Source organism: Hippoglossus stenolepis, chromosome 22 (assembly GCF_022539355.2).
Source record: "Hippoglossus stenolepis isolate QCI-W04-F060 chromosome 22, HSTE1.2, whole genome shotgun sequence".
Taxonomy (NCBI): Eukaryota; Metazoa; Chordata; class Actinopteri; order Pleuronectiformes; family Pleuronectidae; genus Hippoglossus; species Hippoglossus stenolepis.
The window spans coordinates 10,113,313-10,139,670 of record NC_061504.1 but is presented as its reverse complement, the minus strand read 5'-3'; the positions used below and the strand labels follow the sequence as shown (position 1 = coordinate 10,139,670).

The following is a 26,358-nucleotide window of genomic DNA, read 5'->3' as shown; positions in this document are numbered from 1 at the left end:
TGTGAATAGTTATAGTAATAGCAACAAGCAGCATCATGTTATATCTGTGAGAGTTATTTGGAGGAGGGCGTCACAATGCCTCAAAAACAAAAGAGTTTTTAGAAGTTGAGAAAGGCCCAATCAGTCACAAATGTGCGATCAAAAGAAACAAATCCAGCATTTACCATCTCTGCTAACCTATATCCTGAGAAACACACTGCAAAAACTGCACTAGAACATACTTCTGTTCCTATATAAAGCAATAAACTGAAAGTCCAACGATTGCTCTCAAAACATGATTATGATCCCAAATAGGTGCAAGTAAATGTGTGTGGAAGAACAAATGTAAACTAAACGACGGAGGGCCACAGGAAGTCATTTTCGACTCGAAGATAACCGCGTCGGGCAGACAGGAGGAGGAAGACGGAGAGGAGGAGAATCAATTCAGAGGGGAGAGCGAGTTGCCTGGATTTCTGCTCAGCCGTGCAGTTTCAAATAAACAAGCAGGCTAACGCAATTTACACCATTTCAGAGCCACAGCTCGGATGTGTTGAAGGCACGCACCACACAGAGGAATGTTGACATGTGAAATCTTTTACAAATTGGGATTTTTTTTACCATATGTCAACATGCAAAAAAGATTTAGTATTGACCTGGGACGACCATCCCCCAGTAATACACAGACTATAATGTGAAGAGCACACAAGAATGATACATATATATATACAGTAAACACTATTAAACCCAAAGCAAACACTCAAACATACATGTCTGCACACACACCGCAAAAAGATTAAGCATCATCGTTACAGCACAGACCTGGAAGGTATTTCCTCCAGAGGCCAACCTTTCCATTAACATTATATTAACAGAGAGACGGGTGGATGACAGCTCGACATGGCTGCATATCAACTGTTTCTCTTTCAATTACAGAGATGACAGAGAAACCTCAGACAATCGGGACTGGACATCCACAAGGGATCCTGGGAGGAGGCAACCTGACCGAGTGCCCGTGGCAGAGCAGCCAGCAGCCTGTCCGGCCGGGTGCGGAGGATGAGCTGCAATTTCCCAGGTCGCTTGATGACGACGGATCAAAAACAATCAGTGATTCTGTCAATTTGTCTTAGAATAAAAAAGAGCTCCTGAAGTTAAAAGTTAAGCCGGGCATACACTGTGTGATTTGAACTGGATTTTGACATGATTTCTGCACGAGATGCCAAAACACAATAATAGGAAATTATATTTATGGCTGGAAGCAAAAAAACAAGAACAAGAAGGTGAACAATTAACAACATAGTCGATTTCTGCAAAATAGACACACCGAAATGCCCAAAACGCCCAAGCCACCTGCGTGTCCATATGCCGACATCTCTTTCTTTGGACATTTTGACAAAGAATGACAAGGCAGCAGGTTTCTCTCTTGTTTGAATTGTTGACAGAGCTGGCTCCACACAGTGCACAGTGGGAGCAGTACGGTTGTGTCAGACAATCGGATCGTCCAGCGGAGGCACATAAATCGTTAGCTTTGGCTTCTCCGATGATCTACTCATACAGTGTAGCACAGTGGACGCCCAGCTAGGAGATGAAGACTCTCAAGTGAGGAACATAAGAGCTAAAGCCGGTAAACCTTTCATTACAGAGTATTTGACTCAACCAAGTACAGGAAAAGATTTACGTTTGACATTCTGCACCGAAGAAAATGTTTTAAATTTAAATCAGAATAAGAAACCTGCTGTTGCACTTACATAAAGTCAGTATGAATGAGAGTCGGCAAAAAGAGCAAACACAGAAGAGTGTTTCAGATATAATAGCCGCTGGTCCGAGATAGATGAATAAAACACTGTGTGGGCAAACTACGAGAAGGAAATGTATAATTCTGTCTTCCGAACTGAAGCAGTGGCTGCAAAATTCAGAAACGGCTTTAAACTGACACGGACTGGATCAGCATAATTGACCGAAAATACAATGTTCCACTGTCTGATCCTCTTTTCATTCACAACCCTATTCACAGCGTAGACACTCACACAGAGTGAACGAGAGCAAAAAGAGATAATAGAATACAGTCACCAGCAACTTCAACAATTGCCAAATTATCACCCTGCGGTCACGGTGACATTTGACCTCTGACCATCCAATCCTATTCGGTTCAATGGTGAGTACAAGTGAACATATGCTCTAAATTTGAAAGGATTTCCTGGAGGCGTTCCAGAGATATTGCGTTCACAAGGCAAAAATATGATTTGTGAGGCCATGACCGTCGACCATGAAAATCTAATAACTTTGACTGTAACTGAATGTTCGTGCCAAACTTGAACCTCTTACATCAAACCTCCAAATAATATGTTATACGTTTGTTTTCATGGTAGACTGAGTTAAATGAGGAGAGCTCTGATGAAGTGGTTTAATATTTCTAAGAGAAGGACACTACAACTCAGTTTGTATTCAAATGCTAGCAGGCATTGATTTGGTGTATAATTAAGGATTAAGGCTCTGATGAAAGCACTCCTCTCTGATCAAGGTGTTTCAGGAATCCATCAACCAAATATCATCCTCAAAGATGAGTTATTTCAAAGAGATTTAATCACTGAAACTGTTTTGGAAAGTACATTTTTAGCTTCAGAGCTTTTCATTACCAATAAACCTGTTGAGGATATTTCAGATTAATCATTTTGTCTGTTTGGTCCAATGTCCAAAAAAATGATGAAAAATGCCAATCACATTTTTCAGATCTGTTTGTATATGAGTATTAAATTCAAGGAATGCAGTGCCATAAAGATAAAGTCAGACTTAAGTGATCCTACATTAATGCAGTTGCATCAGGACGCCAATAGATGGAGGTTAGATACCTGATACGTGATGGCAGGTGCCTGGGGATGCCTCTATCTCTGGACTGATTACACGAGGACGCTGTGGCCATTCGGCGAAGTGATTCTGCCACAAAATGAATCAATAACTTGATCAGAAAGTAATTTTGAGGGTTATTGGTGGTCTGGGTATAAAGGCTGTTTATCAGAAGACAGGAGGTACAGGAAAACACATGACCCGGCCATTCCTGCAACAGCCCCAATCAATGGGAGGATGATCAGGGAAGATATTGGCAACATGAGGGCAGGGCGAGCAATACTCTCCCTCAGCACAAAGCAGTTGATAGGCAATCTATCTCTGTGGCGTTCAGCAGAAAAGACTGTCAGATACAAAAAAAACATACACGTAATAACACTTTTCAGGTCTACATCTGCAGTGACATTAAAATCGCTTCAATTTGAAACCCTGCATGTCCCAGGACCATGTGCTGAGCCTACACACACACACACACTCCCTTACTAAAAGGAAGAGGGAAATCATCCTCCTTTCACTCCGGTGTCCCCTGGGCAGCTCTTGTTCCTTGTATCCAGCAGAATAGCTCCCGGCTAGTAAATAACGCAAAAGAGGGGAGGTGAAGGAGTGGAGACAGGTGGGAGAGTGGCGGGAGGATGGGCGAGGGGAGAGAGAGTGGGAGAGGACGGGGGTGATTGTAAAAGACATATGATTCATTAGACATTCATACTGTGCACTGGAGAGCTGATGCCTCGCAGTAAAAGAGAGAGGGGATTAGAGTCAGGGGTGGAGGGATGCAGAGAAGAGGAGGAGGAAGGGATAGGCAAATTATGTGGGGGAGGAATAGAAAAGTGAGGGAGGAAAGGTGAGAGAGAAGAGAAGCAAACAGTGGGATACGAGAGGCAGATATGGGCAAAGGCGGCAGGAGACGGGAAGTGGGAGGGTGTGTGAGTAAAAAGAGGCGAAAGATGAAAGGAACCAAAGAGAGGAAGGGATGGTGGAGGGAAAGAGGGAGACAGCGGCGAGAGAAAGGGAGAGAGGGGGCGAGAGAGAGAGACAGGAGGAGTGTCATGGTGCCATAAAATGCCAGCTGTATGCCACTGCAGTCTCTCTCCTCTCATCACAGGGCTGTTTGAGTTATCACCGTCACACACACACACACACACACACACACACACACACACACACACACACACACACACACACACACACACACACACACACACACACACACACACACACACACACACACACACACACACACACACACACACACACACACACACACACACGGTTTACAGCATGTTCACTGATTACTTGGATCTCTTCTCCGGGTCTTTATGAGCTGAGGGGGTTGCTAGCAACAGCAACATTTACTGGCCACTTGTGTGCATGACAGTTGGCGTATGAGTGTGCATTTGTGTGTGTGTGTGTGCAAATGTGTCTGAATGTTTCCAAAATAACACATGTATGCCAGACGGTTTGCATAATGGAGAGTCTTGAGTCCAGCCTGATAACCCCCTTCTGGACAGACCATGTACATATAGATGGACGACGTGTCTCCACTTCCTCCCACTATACAGAAATAAAGCCGAGGGTGCCGTGCTGCCATCTTGCACCCATGACATCATTTGGAGCCAGAGTTTGCGCAGCGGCAATCTGAGATGGAGCCAGGGTAAGGTCCCGCTGACAGACGTGCTTGACCAATCACAAGTCAGTCTCAGCTGTCAATCATGAGACTTGAACATTCATCAGTGGGATTAGAACCTTTTTGTTTGGTCCATCTCCCATCCACTAACATGGAGGAGGCTATACTGCAGTCAGCCACCAGAGGGGGCATTTAGTTTCAATCTTTGAAACATCCATCTTTATATCAACAGACACATTTACACAGACAGGATATAAAGACACAGATAGTCCATGAAAACTGAAATAGCTCCATTATGGTTAAAAAAATAAAGAAATTAAAAAATCCACAAGAAACGGTACAACCCTTGCGGAGCTCTAAAAATATCTATCATTTCACATAAAAATAAAATATGTACATTCTTAATTACTGCTGACCATTTTCTTTAAACCTTTAAGATGGAATCTCTGTCTTCCAGGCAGCTTCTGCTTCGCTACATTTCAGTTTGCACTCCGGAAATCAAGTCGCAGACACTTAAATCTCGCCTGAAATAGGTGATCCATCACAGTGAGCGGGTTCATTGCCTTTAGTTTTGTTGTCCACCGTGAAGTAATGAAGCTGCGAATGTGAGCGGGACTGGACCCGAAAGCTGCTGCATTCAAAGACAGGGCTGACACTTTCAATCTATGAATCAGAGAGTTTAAGGAAACATTTTTACTGCGTGAAATGGCTGAATTGATGTTGATCTTTTCCAAGATAGTCATGTTGGATCACTCACTTGAGCATGTTTGGCAGCAGATTATCAGTTTTCAGTTGTCTCTGCCTCCCTGTCTGCAGGGGAGTTTAGAGAGATGTTGACAACTTAATAGCCGTGCAGCCACTGATGGTTCTTAAAGCTGTATGGGTCAGAAGATACTTGCTGTTAACTTTGTGTAAACAAGATTGCTTCGTTTGTTCTGCATCATACGTAGGTTGTGTCTATCCTCAGATATTAACGTGACGCATACATGAGATGCAACAGCCACATAAAGGTCGAGGTAGTAGCGAGTCTTTTAAATTACCCACATGTATGATGCGTCATTGCAACTGCACAGTGTCAAATGTAATCCCGGAGTGTCCCCATCTTTGTTTATGTTTAAAGAGTTTTAGTCTGAGTTGGGTGGTGTGGCCTTGACTGGAATCCTCCACTAACACACGTAGCTGATCAAGTACGTGAACAATAATGTATAGGAAGTATATCGAAGGTTTAAAACCTGTCTCTAGATAACTCAAGTATATATAAATATTTGTTTTGCTTTTGTATCCTTATATAATCTTGCTCAAACAAAACCTATATTTCCAAGCAAATGAAGAAAATCTGTTTTTATCATCCTCACCAGGACGGTGGTGTTGAAGCATCTACCTCATCATTACCCCAACGGACCAATCAGAAACCTTGCAAAGAAAATCTTGAATCAACTTAGTCACTAATAAATGTTTCTGTAATACCGAGAGTGAAGGTGTTGTAAGGACTGATCTACTGAATATATGTGAGAACATGTCTGAAACACACACACACACGTCTAAACACACACACACACTGACTGACTGACACTGGGCTTATCAGTGGTTCCCAAAGGCTTTTAGGTCTGTCTCACTATCTCTTATCTAAATAAGGTCGGACTTAACTCTAATGTGATTGACTGCACCTCACTGGTAACGGACTTAGAATGACACACAAACACAAACGCACACACTGAAAATCCTTGTACTGGCTCATACACTACATGAAAATCTCTACTTCATGGTCATATAGCGCACGTACACATTACTCCCACTCGCATGCAATCACATGTCCATTCTCTCTCCCCGTCTTACGCACACACTCTTGAAGTGGCTGGTTGTGTTGCCGGCCTCGTCTTTCCCTAATCTCCCATGTATAATCTCTACTCCCAGGTCGAATTTAAGATTGTAAGGTTAAGTCAGGACTTCAACTTGCACAGAGCTCATTTAGCTGTGTCAAAGCTTCAATACAGCAGTAGGATAACCCAGTGTTCCTCACAGAATTAATATAATCTGTTGGCGGGAATGGGGGTGCAGGTGAACACAAAAAGGTCACTAATGGGCAACAGATTCTGAGTGACAAGGCACTCCTTAAAACCAAACTAATTGACAATTACTAACATTAGTGTGATACGATCTACCTAAAATTACTATTCTTCTGAAATGTGTATCCCATTCAGTAGAATGGAGGAGGCAGGATTCATGACCTATGCTGCAGCCAGCCACCAGGTGGCACTCAAACGATTTGGCTTCACTTTCAGGGAGCTGTTATTTCGTCCATTTTTGTAGAAAGTCTGAGGATTTTCTGACCAACAGTCCAATTTTATCCAAGTGTAAATTCCATTTAAAATAACATTTTCAATTTAATAGAAAACGGCTGCTTCCAAAAAACTTTATCTCACCATCCTGTCATGTCGTAAAATTATAACGCTTGTCACGTTCTTGTCCAATCTACTCTCCGTACATGACTTATTCATGAGAATCTAATTTCGATTTCCCTCTGATTTATTGTTTAGGTTAAGGAAAACCTTGATTCGTGACGTGTTGACAGAACTGGGCATCTTGAGGGTACATTTTTCAGAAGAGTTATTCTGAAGTGCTAAGTGAGTGAAGTGGAAGCTTAAATCATAATTTGATTTAATGAGATGTAGTTATCAGCAGAAATGCCCTGTTCTATTTGTTTCCATCACCGTCTCTGGGGGGGATCCAACTAAATTCTGCGGCCTCTCCAAATCAATTTACAGCTCTGCTGATTCTTGTCTTTCCACTCATCTTTCTATTTAACACACTCAATCTTCCCTTCCTTCAATCCCTGGACCACCATCTGTTCCCTTCTATCCATCTTTTTCCTGCTTTTCCTTGCTTCTATCTTTCTCACTGCTATCCCTCGTCCACTTCATCCATCAATTCTAGTTTCCTCCCTCCTTCAGTTTTGATCTACATCCTATGTTTCCTTTATTTCCCTCCACCCCTCTTCCTCTGTTTCTCCCCCATCTGCCATCCTCCATCACTGGAGCTACTTTCCTCTCTCCACCACTTTCCATCTGAATCATTCCTCTAACTCCCTCCTTCCTTCATCTTTCTCTCTTTCTGCCCGCCTTTCCTTTTTTACTCTCTGGATGGAGCGGCGTGCAATTGGTTCCTCCCAATCACCTCACAGACGAGCCCAGACACAGAAACAGCTCCAGTAAAAGATTATGAGGCAGATCCATAACAGCCATCAAAGCTAACAAGGGGGGACCACTGGAAGTACATGGAAAGTCCCATAGACAAACACACAGATACAGTGACACACACAAACAAGCTCACAAAAACCTAGTTATAAACAGACAATAAACACGATGCACAAGCCAAAGACCTACAACATGTACTAACACAAACATATTGAAATAACTATTGGTGGGAAAATGTCATAGTTAACCTGTCATCAATTATGTTTGTTGTTGGCCATTTCGAATCCTTGCCCCTGATTGGCTGGCAGTTGGTTGTCAAATTTATCATGGATTAAATAATTGTGAAGACCTGATTGGGAGCTTCTGGTAATCATTAAAATGACCGTGCACAAAGATGGACTGCCCCCTGGTGGCTTACTGCTACCCTTCCATGTTAGCACATGGGATAATTAAAAAAGTAAATACTAACTTTTTCTCAAAGATTGTTTCTATCTTTTTAAGTTCTTATCACGCTGATCAAGTGTTATTTCTCCTGATAGTTTTTACTCTACCCATTTACCTCTGCCAACGAGGTTATTTTTTCATCTGCATTTGTTTGTTTATTGGTTTGTTAGTAACCTTGATTTCGCAAAAACAACTGCAACGATTAACATCAAAGTTTGGAGCAGATTCTAATAAACGGGAGGAACCAGGACTTTATTTTCACAGTTTTCACAGAGATATAGGGTGTAACCCTGGGGGGAGCCATGTAATCTCCAAGCGGCCTTCGCATCATGATTGACAGCTGAGACTGACTCACAGTCGGTCAGGCGGGTGGATCAGCGGGACCTCGCTACCGTGACTCGACTCCCCGATCACCACCGCAGACTCTGGCTCTGAGTTACACAAATATGTGCACATCTATCTATGTGCGTGTGTGAGTGCGTTCATACAAAAAAGAGAGGGAGAGCTCCACGTTCCCAATCCCCCACTTTCCCTTCCTCTTCCCCCCACTCCTCCATCTTCTCTCTCTGACCTCCATGTACCTTTGTTTTTATGCTCCCTCCTGCTACATCACATTTTCCTCTCCTGCTTTCATGTGACCAAAGAAAGAATACAAATCAGCGCTGCACCGAGTCAAAGTCAGAGGAATGTCGGAGAGGACGGGAGGAAGCAGAAGATTTAAAACATTAAGTACAGAGAGAGAGAGAGGAAGGGATTCACAGGACTGTCAATAACGTGGCTGCTTCCCTGGCTATGAATATGAATATGACTTCTAGTGACAGGGGAATATACGCTGGAAAAGTGCTTGAAATAATTTCCATCACATGACATCCACTTCTCTCCCTGCCTCCCTCTCTCCTTCAGCGATTCAATCTCTTTCCCGCTCTCCCCCTCGCTCTCTCTCTCTTTACCTTGAAATTGTCGCTCATCCCTCCCTCCCGCCATGACAGAGAACGCAGCGAGGTCTCAGCTCTCGCCCGCTGGGGATTTTCCTTCCCTCGGGATTCTGTGATCTCTCTCCCTCTCTTTCAATTTCAATTTCAATGCCCTCCATTGGCATCACAGTCGGACAATATTGGCAGAGCATCAAAAGCCTCCCCTCTTTCTTTCCCTGTGCCCTTCACCCCCTTCCCTGAACGTCTTTAACTTTCAACTTTTCAATTCCAGTGTCAATGAGCTTAACTGGCATCACAGCCACACATCTGTCTCTATTACACACACACACACAATCTGACCCGTCCTCACTTCCAGTAGAGATTTCAGTCGAAGTTGCTGTGGTCCTTTTACCACTCCTCTCTGTTTCTCTCTTTACTTGAGACATAGTGAGGAATCTTGTTCCTCCCGGGCTTGTTTTGTACCTTCTCTGTCTCTTTCGGTTTCGCAGTTTTCAATCTCAATGTGCTTCCGACTCAGTGAATCAGATTTTCAGCGGTGCAACAGGTTTGCGGTGTGTATACGCCTCGAGTGCCCCATCATCCAGCGCTCCCAGGCGAAGAGGGGGTAATTTCCATTCCCTCAAAACAAATTCATCCACCACTCCACCAATTCATATTCTATATCCACCGTGACTAATTCCCTGAATTCATAATCATCAGCGCATCAGTGACAGTCTCCACCAATCACAGGAGCTCAGGGGCATTTGGTGTCTCTTCAGTCACAAGCCTTATTCAGTGGATTAGTCAAAACACAATCTTCTGATATAAATGAGCTATTTTCATATTTTATGTAATTAATTATCTTAGCAAAGGAAATTTACTGTCATAACAATAGCTATACGACAGGGGCATTTGATAGATCATTCAGAATGAGTGTAATGGGCGGCTTTATTTCATCTCATAGGATAAATGTTGCTGTACTTTTCAAGCTAACTGCGTTGACCTGCTTCAATGCAACATATTGTTGTACCCAGAATTTCAATCCTGTTGCGAGTGGTAATATAAAGTGTACGCTGTGAAAAAAAAAGGGGGCTCGTATTGAGAGGCTTCAAAGGCTTTACATGCAACCGCAACATTTCTCTAGAAGACAGTATGTCCATGTGATATCGATTTGCTGTCTGCCTCCTCTGCACTTCATTGGCAGAACCCTGTTTGCTTCTGAATCTCTGAGCATCTGAATCAGACTGTCATCCCGCACCAAAGACAACCATATACCCCCCATATACACACATACACAAACACACATACACAAACACACAAACACACGCACACACGCACACATTGTTTTTTCACTCCATCCCATGTTTTCACCGAACACCGAGATCAAATCGGTGTCTTCAACTCCAAAAACTGCATTTGACTCGTCAGAAGAAAAGACCTGGAAGTCTCACTGATCTGTGTAAAGAATTCAACAGTAGGACGCGAAGCTTCAATTGTGAATAATGGCATCATCACAAAATTGTGAATTACTTGGAGTGAAATGGATTTTGTGGATAATTGACTAGGCAGGACTCAGTTAATTTTTCTACTTCACATGAGTAAAGCCCTTAGAAAACATGACTCACTTGCATTCATCACCTGTATAAAATATGCATAAACTGTGCAGAATGAAGGGAGATCTTTTTTTTTTTTCGCTGAGAGAAATGAAAAGACGAGTGAAAGTACTTCAGTTTCATTTTGTTTACGGCATTTGTTTTCCCCGTCAGACCCCCCCCCCCCGCTGCAATAGCAATGAGTGAAGAGAATATAAAAGGAGGATGAATGGGAAAGTGGTCAAATAAAACATGTCTGAGTCACTTAACCGACACGAGAGTGCAAACACGAGTCCTGTGACCTTTCCGAGGCCCAAGGAGGACATCACATAAAGCTTGCAGGTCATTAAGAGCGTCAATTAGCCGGAGCAGCGATACCTGGGACTTCAAATGAATTCCATCTCTCTACCTCCCTCTTCACAAAGCCCAGTTAGCACTATTAGAGCATCAAATTAATCAGCCTTTCATCTCTATCTCTTTTACGCCATCTCTCATCCTCGTCTGTCCCGCTGTCCTTTGCAGCAGCGGGCTAAATGAGCTGTTCTCTCTCATCTTCCTCACCTTACTCCATTCTCTTTTTTGTCTCTGTCACTTAATCGTTTTCCAAAGGCCATCATCGTCAGTCTGAAATAAGCGCAGCGACTCATTTTACATCTCAGTCTTTACTCGTCTGTCTCTGCTCTTGTGGTCTTTATTATCCCGCAGAACGATGCCTGGCCTTCTTCCGATCGCTCTGTCCCGGCTCTCACCTTCTCCCATCTCCTCTTTCCACAGGCCATCAACCTCAGTCACTGTCTCTTTCCCCCAAATCTCTCGGCCTCGCCTTACATTTCACTGAATCGGAGAAAACAGAGAGGTGGTGTGTCCTTTCGTTCATGTTTGTCCTTCTCCAAAATGCCCAGGGTGGCGATAAAGCGCCGTGAAAACAATAAGCTGTGATCATTTCATATCAGGCGTGTGAGGGCACGACGGTTGCACAATGGCCAGGTCCAGAAATCAAGATGAAGGGAAATGTCCAGCCAAAAAAGTGTGTGGATGATGAGCAACACCTTTAACAATATCACAGATGGTTACCAACACTATTAGTTGTGCGTTCTCAGGGGGAAGTAGATAATGTGGACACCCAACCTGAGTGCAGTTTGGACCTGTTTTAAATGATATTCAGGTCGGGTTTGGTCAAATTGGCTGGTAATCGGGGGAAACATCTGGCTTGGCTTAGGTTCGGACAAAACAAAAACAGAATGCCTGTCGGGTTTGGGTCAGGCTCAATTAGTTTTCTCTAAGGCTAAGACAGAAAACTGCGTCTCGGGCTGCACTCATCACCAAAAGCTCTCAAATCTCGTTGTCTTTCCCAGTTTTCATCTTGGTCGCCGTCTACTATGTGTATGTCTCCTTGTTTTCATCCTGAGATGTTTGTCGCTAGAAACATCATCAACAAGCCCACCAGCTCTTTGGGAATTTCAAGGACTCTCCCCTGCTGTTTTCTCACACAGGCTCACTCTGATGTTTTTCTTGGGAGTTGGCAGCAAAAAATTCCAGAAAACGAGTTCAGTTCAGGTCGTGTCTGAGAGCAGCTCAAGTGTCTTGTATCAGCGATGAATAAATACAATACACACTTGATACAGGGATCAAGGACACAATGTGTCGTAGTCGATGCGTAACACACGGGAACACAAAGGGATCAGTGAGGAAAGCACAATGACACAATTATACACAAAACACTCGTGAATACGCACGACTTTAAAAAGATGTGACCTGCTTCTCACTGCAGTCTAAAAAGGTGCAAACACATCCACACATATCCACGCCAATCTGGATATTGAGGTTACCACAGACACACGCACACACACACACACAAATGCAGAGAGCCCAGAGGGTGTTGTTGCTCTTTCTATGGTAATTGCGTGATCAGGTATTCTGGTTAAGCACTCTCAGGAGAACCGCCTGACGCTATGTTAAACAGTCCATTCTGTTATAGCTGTCACCGCAGCAATGCAATAATCTCTCGGCCTTCTTGCCTTCAGATACGTCTCCCCCCTTCTTTCTTTCTTTCTCTCCCCCTCGTTGGTCACTCTCTCTATCACTTGACATTAAAATTCTTGACAGGTATATGTGACACGAGCAACAGTGGCAACACAGGGGAATTTATTAGGGGGAAAGATATAGTGTTAACACCTGCCATATTGTTCATGTGAACGTGTGCATCATCCGCATATAGGGATCAACAAAAAGCCCTGTTTAATTTCTGTGCCAGATGTGCATCTGCGTTAACAAAAGACTAAGGCCAGGCACATGAGATAAACGCTCCCCAGTACACACACACACACACACACACACACACACACACACACACACACACACACACACACACACACACACACACACACACACACACACACACACACACACACACACACACACACACACACACAGTTAACATACACAAGCTCACAACCCGCACAGTGTCTTGGTTGTTAATTAATGCCATAAAAGAACAACATAAGCTGCGACTGGGTGAAAGAGAAACAGGGAAGCTGGACGGTACTCACAATGGGCTTTAACTCCCAATACAAGCAGACTGGTTATTAATGAGTGCACACAAACACATAAACATGAAAGAGGCACATGGGCGCGCACACAAAACACTAAAGCACAAGCGAGTAATGAAGGCGCTGGGGTGCACATACACAAAACCACGGCACACACATTAGTTAAGAGAGGCACAGCCCCGATTTAGGGCAAGTCTTTTAGGAATGCCTGAAAAAACACACAAACATTCATAACTAATTTTAGCCAGCAACTGAGGCAGGAAGTCTCGTAAACAGCAAACTCTTGAGGCAATTAGATAATTATTGAGAGGCATAACCTCTGGTCTCGAAAGATGAAAAATATGCAGGCACATATTTATTTGCATGTGCAAACACACACACGTAGTTTACACTCAGCAAAAGGAGGTTCAACCAGAACTGTAAAATCTATTTGGCAGCAAAGCATCACTTTCTTAGCATTCACTGACACAGACGTGTATCAATCGAACGCATATCTCGCAAATCGTTCATCTAAGCGACTTCAAACTGGACATGTGTGTTCTTAGAGGTCATGGGAGGTACAGTGCCGAGTTTGGAGCGATTTGGAGACACAGTTCCATAATGGACACATACATTTAAGGGGTGCGGCAGGTGCTGGTGTCCATCATGAAAGCAGCATTCAACAGAATCACGTCCTGTTTGGCAAATTGTCTTCAAAGTAAAAGCACAATGTTTGTTTTGTGGCTGCAATGCTCTATATCCAGCTGTAAACCAGGTAGGATGAACGCAAAGTGTTCTAACTACAGACTGTTTGTAAAAAGCTCTGTGCACAACACCCAGCACACAAACAATAAAAAGTGACAATACATTGTTGAGCTGTTTGAGGAGGACTCACTTCTGACAAGGAACAATTCTGAAGTAGCTCTGGAGCATTAACACAGGACCAGAGAACAGCCCACAGCCCTTTTAGAACAGGCACAGCACTGGTGTATCATAAAGAGGCAGCTTGCACAGTTGCAGGTTGAGCAGCTTGCAGTGGAAAAACTCCCACAGCTTCCACTGGGCTGCGAGAGGAAACGCACCCCCATGTCAGCTTCAGTGGATTCCAGTGGCGATGTGTTTCCACAGAGTCCTGGAGTATATGTTCATTCCCCCCCCGCCACTGGCTCCCACTGAAACTGACGCGAATTCAAGCTGACAACAGCCACTGTTTTCTGTCGAGGAGCTAAACCTTTCACAGCCACCTTCACAGTCCACAGTGGGTGGGGGTGCGATTCTCCGAAGATCACATGAAATCCAACAATGCGGGACGGCTACAAAATTACGCTGCTCTTTTACAGCTGAGGTAAACACACACACGCCGCCGCCGCCGCGCTGTTGATGTGAAGTGGCTTCCGTTTCAAGTGTTAAACCAATCAGAAGCTTATTCTAATCTTATTATCTTCATTCCAACCAAAACACAATCTCAGAAATAATCTACACTATTAATTATTGACTTGATTCCATTTGACGGATGCTTTCAGAGATTCTTATTTTCCTCTTTTACTGAAGCATGAAGCAGCCACAGTGGAAATTAAACCCAATGCACAGTGGTTTGATATCAGACCTTTATTACAGATTTACACAGCAAACCTGCCATCGACAGGGATTGTTGCTGATGGGATCTTTTGTTTTTGTGATTTGTTGTGTTTTCTTATTTGCCGTTGCAGTTTCTTATTTGTTGTTGCGTTTCCTTATTCAATGTTGACTTTTCGTATTTGTTGTTCTGCTTTCTTAATCAATGTTGGTGTTTCACAATCTTCTTGTTGCGTTTTCTCATGTGCAGTTGTGTTTTCTTACTTGTCATCTTTGCCCGTAACAATGCGTTTTCATCTGTGCCAATGTGTTTTCTTATTTGTCATGTTTTTTTCATTTGCCTTTGTGCCATAGTGATTTCCGCTTCAGGGCCACCGTACTTTATACGATATAAACATATATACGCTATAAAAGTATTTACAAAGGCAACCCACTGCGGCTGAAATGAAGTCATGTCATCAAATTTCTGTTGAAAAAGGTTGAATGCCAGTGAAAAAAATAACACATGACATTAAAGTGAAGTTTGAGTGACAGGAAACTAACACTGAGTGGCAGCTGTTGGCATTTTACGTTCGTATGAATGTGTGTGTGTACAGTACATAGGGTGACGCTGATGTGCGCTGTGGCTCGGCTCAGTGCGCCACGGACAGCCTGCAGGGAGGCGGCTGGTGTTACAAACTGTTTATGTGCCCTGTCGTGTCACACGTCCTGTGGTGTGAAACTAGAGGAGCGTGGAATCACCTTCACCTCGCAATAAAAGACCGGGACCTCCACGCGGCCGTACACGCTTCCTCGCTACCTGGTGATTTCTTCATCGGCGATGCTCGACGACCATCTGCCTGCGCTCTGCCTGTCTCTCTGCTTTAATGTCGAGCCGCCTGCTTCTCGGTGAAGAGCGAGTGCGCAGGCAACAAAGACCGTGTGGTGGCTTTCTGTTCGACATCTCAAAAGGCTGAAACAAGACAACTGAGAACGCAACTGGTTACTGTCCCGCATAAGAAAGGGCCAGTGTTTATGAAAAAATAAATAAATAGCCAATCACATGCAGCATTGACGGATGTGGAGTGGCTCTTTGAGAAGAGGTGAGACTTTATTGATCGACTTTAAGAAATCCGTTCGATACAGTGTAAGAAAGCGTTCAGCTTGAAAAACTAGGGCACAGGAATGGGTAGTAAAAGTTATTATGTTATTGTAATGTAGAACGCAGATGCAAAGAATGAAGTGTGTACAATGTAAGTTTCTGCTGCCAAGGACGGACAGATGATGCACTGCTGTCGTCACAGAGACGTCTGTTTGCAAAGTGTGCCTCCTCCTCCTCCTCCTCCTCCCCCACCTATGCTGTGTTGAGGCATACGGGGACACCTGCCTCCTCTTGTTGAATATAAGATTCCAATTTATTTGTTCTGCAACTGTACATTTTGTTCCTTATTCAAACACTCATTCACTACAGTGAAGCAAATAATCTCTCTGTTTATTTCCATTTCCTTTATTCCTCTAGAAGAAGGTTGAGGAGAGCCAGACAAGTTAAAGTCCCAGTAGTTTTTTTTCAGCCACCCAAGAGGAGGAGAACACCAATGTTGCCATGACAACATCCCAGAGGTTTACAGCCATGAAGGAACACAAACCATCAATGTCTCGAAGTTTGATTAAACCTTCTAACTCGACTTCCTCGTTCATATTTTAGTTTCTATCTGAACCCAGTAGCATCACGCCCACACACAAGCGCCTTAGGTAGCTCTGCTGTACAGCTGCTGTCCCTGTAATGCTGCCACACTGTGTGAGGCCACAGAGATGGGGAATTCAACAGTTCTTCTTTGCTCATGCATTTTTTTTATACCAGGGCTTTATCCCATTTGGTTTTTCTCAAAATCCTGCTGCGGGCTGTTCTGTGTGTGTATCTGACACTTGTGGCTGCTGTGGTGCATTCGTCGTGCCGTGGGAATCTCAAACTTCCAGGATTTGCCTGCAAACAAGGGGCTATTAAAGTCCTATGAAACACTGAATGAAGATGTGAGGTTATTGTTTGTATTCTGGGTGTGACTATATTAAATCACATTTGTCTGTTTTTTCATAGATAACAATTCAGAATCAGCATTTCCACTTTTGTGAAAGTCCAACTTCCGCAGATAAAATGTGGGCCGTGTAGTTCCTTCGAGACCAGAAACTGAAGCGTCACTGACTACGTTTGCATGGTGACAAATATTGTGATTATTATTATTATTATTATAGGAATAAGATATATAAATTATGATGTTTGTGGTTTACATGTTACAGAGCACAGTTTGATTACATGGCAGCATCTTATTCAGACTATTAGGTCAATTTTAGAATATCTACGTCCATGTAAACGTAGTCACGGTTACGTCTTCACACAGCCCGGCCTAACTGCTGATGCATTGAGAAATGCTGGCATTCAAATAAAGTGCACGACCTGGCACTTGACTCTCCGCTGCCCTGGGGGTCGATCGCACTAGCGTTACACCTCTGGCATGAGTTTCGATGAGGGTGAGCGAGTTTGAGAAAGCAAGAGACAGTGAGGTCGAGGAGAACAAAGCGGGAAAAAAATCCATAAGAGAAACTAAAACCAGGAGTTTGAAAAAATAAAAATAAAGAGAAAACAGAGTGGGTCGGGACGAGTGAGCAACAAAGAGCTGTGAGAACTACAGAGCTGCGATGGTGAAGAGATACTTCAGTTTGAACACGGCTGAGCGGGCACTGCCATCATTATGTAATGTTGTATTTTCCCCATTGTTGATGAGAACAGCGGGTCGGTACTCAGTTTCTGTGCCGGTTCACACCTGTAGTGCACCGGAGATGAGTAACCACTCTCCTCTGGGATTATAAAATGATTTTAAACAGATCTGACTCGAAAAACATCTTCCTCGTATTTAGTTAAAATAAAATATCTGCAGAATCTCGTTGTTTAGCTTCTACTGTGTCATAAATTCAATAAGTGGTACCAAGCAGGGATAATTGTTTTCTCTTAGATTCCTCTCTTGAGTGTTCTTTGACTGTCCACAGTGTTTAGGAGTTGCGGTATATCATAGGGCATGTCCTACCACAGGCAGTTAGAGTGTGAATCAGTGAGGAAAGATTGCAGTGCTGTAGATCAATAGGACAAAGCTAATCTCGCTGTCAGTCAAGGCCGAAGCTAATTCCACTGACAGTGGAGGAACCATTTCACTGTGAGGCAAAGAGAAAGGGATCATTCAGTGCTCAGGCCGGGGGGGCTACCTTTCATTGTGAGGTTATAGGTTACATTAGAGGGAAAAAACGTCCTTTTAAGACATTTCTACTGGGCTCTTTAAATAGTGTCAGCTATAAATATGAAAATGTGCTTTTTAAATAATTGTGAATTTTAATTTGCATATATACATTACATTGGGGTCCCTTTCATTCCAATGGTAAAGTGGCTTTAAACTTTTGGACCCCGCTCTACATTTATTGTGTTGGGTGAAAACCATAGACTGCATAAAGATGGACGACACGACAGCTCGCCAAAACACGTCAATCACCACCTGGTGGCTGGCGGCAGTATAGGTCATAAACACCACCTCCATGTTAGTGGATGGGACATGAGCCAATTTATAAAGTATGTGTCAGATGCTTTATTAAATAAATGTAAATTTTGGTTTGTGGGTTCCCATTTACTTTCTCAAACTTTTGTACACCACCGTACATGAATATGTTGGGTGAAAACAGAAAGCCTAACAGGCTAAATTAAGTAAGGGTGGCAATGCTAATGGTCAACTGGAAAACACTTTTGCACCATTGAAGACGAAAATGCAGCAAACTGTAATAGAAAACTAATTTTCTACTTAAATTGCTGACTCGGAATTACTTTATTAGAAACTCTGAATGAGAAGTGATCCTATTTCATGTAAAGTATTCCATGTAAAGGTAAATTTAGGTCGATGAGAACATGCCTCAGGTAAACGTGGTCCATCAGGGGTCAGTGAGACAAGTGAATCTGGATATCTGGAAACAGACGTTATACTTTTTGGAGAGTGAATGTTCATTGGTATTCTCCTGCAGGAGGAACATTACATCCATGCTCCATTTGTAGTCTGACTAGATCCTGGAATTGACTGCAGGGCTTGTCTGCCTCCACTGCAAGGAAAGAAAAAAGCCGAGAGAGAAAGTGAGGAGCCTGATGAGATTCCTGCTCCCCGCCTCACACCGTTCAGCGCTCTCACTCTACATGTGTCCGTCTCTCCTCGCCGCTCTCTCTCCCACTCATGTCTGTTGCTCTTTTTCAGATGTGGGTTTAGTCAGACAAAATGCAGCAGCCGCCCGCAAGAGCGGCAGCGGGAAATCCACAGGTGTTCGAGGCCGAACGCCTACCACATCCCACTGCTCCTGGTAATAGATCAGACCGGCTTCGTTGTGTATGCCAGGGCTGCTCTGGTGATTAATTGGGCCGGGGAGTGTTGACCATGTGCTCACCATTTTTTGGGGGGGATTTTGTTATATTTACGATAAGGCGAGGATCCCAACAGAGGGACTGAGTCATTACAGCAGAAAAGAATGCAGCGCACTGTTTGATATTGTTGAGTCTGCTATTAGATATTGGACTTGTGTGAAGTTTTCCTGTAAAGACTGAAGTTTTGCAGGAGGATACACAGAGAAATATCACTTGGGGAAAGGTGCTCCCCATTCACCCATCTATAAAAAGTCATCTGAAGTGATGAATGGCTCGAGCTGAAAACTATTACAGTGTCTTCTTATTTTAAATGAAAAGCTGTAGATTAAATACACAGCGAGAGAAAAAAAATGTTGCATCTCACTTTAGCTTTGCTGCATGAATGACATTGAAATCCAGGAAGGAATCAATGGGAGATAATCAAAATATCGTATATATGATACAACTCTGCCGCCCTATCGAAGTTCACCAAAGTTGAACCTGACGCGAAGCCACACTGTGATTTACTTCTTCACAGGAAGCAAATGTTTTATTCGCCACGTTTTATTCACATTCGCTTTGGATATATTTGTGTATGTGTGACCAGGCTCTAACGCAGATATCGTACAAAATAAACGTTTGGGCATCTCATCTACACATCACGAAAACCGGGATTTTTACAAATGTCGAGAGAGAACTTATCTTTCACTCTTTAGTCTGTGTACCGGTCACTCGGAATCTGTTGCGCGTCTGAGGAAAACACTGGGATCGTCAACATTATTGCCACCTACTGGCCTGGCATGCTTGTTTGAGCCCTTGTAATTGTGTTGGTGGTCTAGTCTGGTTGAAGATATTTTGTAAAACGAATATTGTGAGAAAAAACGTTTTTTGTGAAACTGTGAAATGTGAAAATATCGATGCAATATCGATGCGTTCATCTTGATGACGGTTTTGAAAATAATATCCACAGCTCAGTTGTTAATGAAACAGATTCTGAAAGTTTTGACTCACTAAAGACAATTTGACGCTCTGTTCGTTACTATAAAAAAAAAAAAAAGAGAAAATTGAACAGTGGCAGCCGTCTGTGCGAGAGCCTGCCGAACGGTAATATAGTGGAGTGGGATAATGATGCTCCACTTTACATCCCTATGGCTTCCAGTCAGAGTGATTATCTAGTTGTCTGCGCCTGGCAGTTGGACAGACAGCTGCGCGACCAATTAAGCTTATTCAAAAGTAAGCAGTTTAATTAGATGAAGGATAGTTGTTGAGGGCGTTCATTGTGAAACAGCCATTCTGTGGAAAACAATCATTAACTTAAGTAATGTTAATTGCTCAATATTTTGCTGATTATGTGCTTCCAAATCGGGGTATTTTGCAAATGGTTTAAGTGAATCACCGCGTTAATAACTCATCTCCTGCGCTCTGCCGGGTAAATTGATATCTAGAATCACATTATTTGAGCGGTGGATATTTTACTTTGGAGAAAGCCGTTCAAAGCTCCTGCGTGAAAATGTGTTTCACAGGAATGTGCATTATTTACAAACTGCGCATCACAGCCTGCTAGCAGCCTCTCTCGCTGCTTGAACAGACGCATGCATGCACTGGGAAATAACACGTCGCAGGGTGGTAGAGAACACACACACACACACAGACACAGACGCACAGGCCGCAAATGCAAACCAACACTGACGCACACACACCTGTGAGCGAGGCCTCTTGAAGACATATGGTCATTCCCACCATAGGGGAGGAACTATGATCCAATAAGCAAGGAAAGCTTTGGCAGGATCTGCACGTTATAGGGTCTGCGTGTTACTACTGTGTGTGTGTGAGTGTTACTGCCCAGCATGGTGTTTCTGAAATCATCGACCCGTCCATTCCACTAGGAGACCATTTTGCCTTTACGCCTCAGTGAAGCTATGACTGCAAACCAGTGAAACAGACAGAATGGACGTGTGGAGGAGGGACATCTTTGGAGCCATGGCGCAGAGGAGAGGAGAGGAGAGACTGCAGGTGTGTGTAAGACGCAGCAAAAGAGAAAGTAAGAAAGTGACATGACAGATATGGGAGAATAAAAGCGTGTGTGTGTGTGTGTGTGTGTGTGTGTGTGTGTGTGTGTGTGTGTGTGTGTGTAGGCAGGTGTGAGTGTGTGTCATTTGCCTAAGCCTGTGGATTTGTCTCTTCAGAGTGATTCCAAGGGAACATAGGGCTTAAGGCCATCACACTGCAGGGATTTATTACACAAATGCAGTATGTGCGCGCACGCACACGCACACGCACACACACAGGCCAGTGCGCACACCAGCACACACACATATCGACATATACAGCACAAAGAAAAACGTGCACATTGGGAGGAATGACACACTTGCAAAGTAACACACACACAGGATCAGGTGATAGAGCCATTAACAGAGTGAGCTTCCAGGTTCTCATGACGTCTCTGTGTATCAGTTTGTTAAAAACCTAATTACTCAACTAACACAAAATTAACCTTGTAATTGAGTTGGTGCTTTACAAATAAAGTGTATTATTAATATTATTATTTTTATAAGATTTCATCTTAAGTAAGGCGCCACTTATTTCCTAGAGGCTGCATCTGGTCTTCTTTGATCTACTTTTTCAATTAGCGAAAATTTATGACAACAATACCCCCCTTTTACTCTGATATGACTCATACCTCTGTATAAGCGAGTTTTCCATTGCCAGTGCCGGAGTTTACCTTCCTGTTTTGTCATGGTGGCAATGTTTGATGTCAAAATGTGCTAGAAACCTTCACTGTACAATCGGAAGGAAAAAGGCACTGTTGCATGTTCTTCCGATGATGTAAAAAGTAAGTACACAGTGGCCTTGTACTCGCCAACGCCTGGAACATCAATGTGCTTCATAACATTGAACCAGAAAAGGTTCAGCGTCAGTGTCTCCAATGCCAAAATGAAGATTGAATCCTGTCTACTACAGAATCATTTGACCGGGGAGTGAATGCCGATTGATTCCATTCCTTTTGCAGACAAAAGCCAGATTTGAGTGGGTGTTAGTTGGTTTTTTTAGCCAGTGGAAAAGTGGAAAAGTATCTGCAAGCTGCAAGTCGTCTCTTACAATCTCAGGCAATTAGAAACTGCAAAAAACATCAGGTCGGAAATCACAAGTTAACCAAAAGAGGAATTTTTTATTTAACATGAAAGAAATTCAGCCCAAGACAAGCAAAACTTGTTTCAGGTGTATGAAGCTGTACCTGTGAGCTTGCCTGAGTTAGAGTGTGCACATGTGTGTGCATGTGTGTGTTTGACGGCGCCCCGGGGGAGTGCACTCTGTGAGCGGATTAATATGATCTAAATATAAACACTCCTAATCAGGACATCACAATAAGCACGGGGAGACACAGATATACACACTTTCCAACACTCTTTCATGTATTCCTCAAAATTCACACGCTCACTCAAAACTTTTCATGTGCACAAATTAGCATGGCCGCAGTGTTGCCTCGCATCCGTCTCATTTCGTCATTTTCATCCGTTTCATCTTTTTCGGGCTCAGAAAACAAGTGTAAGTGGGGAAAATTCAAGGGGTCTTCAAAAGGAGCGATGAGGAATCCACATCCTGTGTTAGCAATGCGATAATAAGTTGAGAAAAAACGCACACAAAACGCCAAAGGTGTGATCTGGGGTGAGGGCACTACAGAGAAACCTGCAGAGAGAAGACTCATTTGGTTTCAGGCTCTTGGTTCTACATCAAAAACAATAAATCCTCTATTGTGAAGGATAATCAGCATAATGTGAAGTGCAGCTCGTATATATACGTACATACAAATCTGCTACATATACACACACATTGCACTTGGGTATGCAAACGCACATGTTAATTGCCTGAGGTACTCCACAGGAGAGAGTTAATAATGTGACCTGCTGAGATGAGATCTCATCATCTCTCTTAATAGGCAACCAACACATCATTAAGATGCACATATTGTGTGTGAGTGTTTGTTCGTGTGTGTGTGTGTGTGTGTGTGTGTGTGTGTGTACACAGAAGGACGGAAAGCTCACGAAAAACAAAGCTATATATTTTCTGACTTTACTTTAAGTTTCCTGTCTTCTGCAATGCTGCAAGAACAGCCCGGAGGTATGACTGCCGTGCGTCCAGCATCGAACCACAAACAAATACACAAACACAAACCCACAGACTTGTCTTACTCCAGTTGTGAGGATGCCTTAGCCTCTAACCCTAAACTCTGCCATCACGGATAGATGCCATAAACCCTAACCTGAACTGAATTCTTCCCTGAACCTTAGAACCAAGTCTTAACCGACTAACAGCCCTTTGTAGCTGAGGGCATCAGACAAAAAAGATCTGCATCGCAATAGTTTCAAACCAACAACCACAGGCAGACGTGTGCCGCTTTCAGACATGAACTGTGGAAAATGTCTAGAAAAGTGCATCCAGACGTGAACCTGAGTTTTAGTTTCTCAAATCTTTATCGCCGTTTTCCATGTCTATGGCTCCTTTTTCTTATCCGGATATATTCTTCAAGTTGTGAGTCTGTTGCGTGTTACAAACAAGACCACTCGTTTGCTAGAAATATTTGCAGCAGCGGACTCGGACAGAGGCGTTCTCACGTGCAGCCCGTGTCCGAAATATTTGTGCACATCTGCAGGTAGCAGAAGTAGCAAAACACTGCTTGTTGAGCAGCAGCGGATTTGTATTTTCTGTCTTATGAATTTTGAATAGGGTCGGAGGGGAAGGTGCACACACTTTTTTATGCCAGATTTCTTACACGCACACGCGATTCTGTGTGTGGGAAGTTAAATGTGAGGAAACCTCCATGGAAGCAGTGAGGAATAGCCCGTACTCCGCCGGAGAGCAAATCTGACATCACAAACTTTCTCTTCCACACGCAGGAACTCCGCTCCATCTCTGCTCCCTCGCATGAATTCCACCACCTCCTCTGTCTCTGCTGCCATGGCAACGCAGCAGCCAAATCACAAAAAAAGTAATGAATTCTACCGAACGACCAAATAAATAATTTGTGAGGAATGGATTTAAAAAGAAAAAAAAAGAAAAATCAATGCATGAGTAATGCTCCCCTTTCATTTTAACTGGATATTTTACTAGATGTCTGCCTGTGTTTAGCTTCTTCGCTCGCCCATCAATAAATAAATCCTGCTATATATCTGAAAGTAAATTTATCCACAGTTTAAGTAAAACAACCTCTTGTACTTGTGCATGGAATTACATGGGGGGGGAAAAAAACATGAATCATGTATTTCCTTAATTAAACCACTGCATAAATTAAAATATTAACCTCAAAATCTCACATCAAAGAGGAACCAAGTTTATAAATATGTGTGCGAGGAGGAAGGAGGGCGAGAGAGAGCAGGGTGAATTCACATATTAATGTCGCATGTTAATAAGAAATGAAAAGTTTGGAGCAGAAAAACCGATCCACATCGTTTCTCAGCATATAGGACGAGGGCTGGGGACAGAGTGTGGACACCCACCCTCACAGGCTCTGAGAGTATCAGGTAAAAAAAATGCAGCCACTCTGGTTTTGAAACAGCTTGATCCGGCCTTCAAAACAAAACAGTATAAAAAAAGTCTAATTAATTATTTGCTTCTGTGATGAAAGAAAATAATAGACTGGTGCGTCCTTCAGGGTGGATCCCTTCTGGCTGTGCTGCTGTCAGGTCACACAGGTCATGGTGAGCGAGACACAGGGAGCTGTTACATGTCACCGCTGACAAGCATCATGGTGAGTGTCAGTCAGGAGAAGTGGACGCGGTGCCGATCTCCAGCGTCATTACAGCGAGGAACACGCAGCTACATCGGATGAGTTACGAGGACAAATGCTCTTTGATAAACTTAATGCTCTTCAGCTGATTTTGTGTCCAACAAACATGTTTTGAAAGACAAAGACGTTTTTGTGGTGAATCTGTGAAGGAGGCTTGCTGCTACTGAAGAGTGAAGGACGTTTTTCTCTAGCCTGCGATGAAACAAGAGACTAATACCATATAAGACTGTGTGTGTGCAGCAAAGATTAATTAGATGCTGAACTGTTCAGCATGCATCCACATGCACTGGTCCCACTGCTGTTTCCACCTCCTCTCCCAACAAACAAGAGGAACATGCTTCCAGACTGGCTGATGAAATTTAAATCACCGCTTCAGGACCAGGTCCTATTCTTGTTATAAATATCACCATGGAAACAAGGCAGAAATTCACTGCTCAGATTGAATGACGGCCCACAATGCTGAACAAACAGTTTTGGCAGAGCAGAGTAACAGCCCCTTCAGACTTTCACATTAACAACTTGTGTGTACATTGAATATAGGAAACTACACTTCTTTGAGTCAGCAAACATACAATCATCTAACTAAACAATCAATTGGTGCTGGTACTGTGTTACAGAGTATAACATGTGTATAACATGCTACAGTGGGAAAGCTGGGCAGGAGTCATGAAACGTGTTGAGGCCATAGACTGTAAATAAAGAAGTAAATACTTCCTGCCAGAGGATGGAGCAACAGCATTGAGCTCTGGCTAATACATACACTCGGATTACATACACACACCATTATACCTCAGAGCTCGGAATTACCAACCCCCACATCAGTAGTTGCAACTGGAACGCCCCCTCAAGTCGGAATTTCGACTGGGAAGGTCGGAATCTCACCACCCCAGAGTTTGAAATCCAAGATGGCCGCTCCGTAACTCGACAGTAGTGAACGCTGTTGTTTTTACGGTTTCTTCGCACTTCTGTCATTAAATTAGTCGTACACATAGTACTGTCCAATCACTGTCTGTGGACGTGTTACTACGGTGTTAGTATGTGTGAAATGCTGTGAAGCTGACGTTTCACTGTTATATGATCAAATAACTACTTCAAGCCAAACTTATCAACCATCATTAGAAAGGAGGACTTTTTAGTTTGGTCCATATCCCATCTGTTAACATGGAATTGGCAGGATTTATGACCTATACTGCAGGCAGCCACCAGGAGGTCAAGATGTAGCGAGTCTATGTTTTAACCGGACACAGGGTGCTGCCCTCAAAGTAAAGATACAGTTATGATGCAGATAAAAACATTTAATAGCCACTTTCCAAGCCTACAAAAGAAGTGTGCGCATCAAAAGCTTTGGAGTGGACTTTAAATTACCGGAAGCTACAGGATGCCAGTGTCTGTTTATCATTCCTCTCCCAGGTTTGGCATCCAACATGGAAGTCCCAGATGTTTGGAACTTCCCACCAGCTTGTGAACACAATGAGGGACT

The 26,358-nt window shown here is 43.3% G+C and overlaps 1 protein-coding gene across 4 annotated transcripts in view; it reads right to left on the bottom strand.

Annotated features, from left to right (window-relative positions):
• The window catches only part of grm8a (glutamate receptor, metabotropic 8a), a 217,185-nt gene that overhangs the window by 85,699 nt on the left and 105,128 nt on the right, over positions 1 to 26,358 (bottom strand). The gene's annotated exons all lie outside the window — the stretch shown is intronic.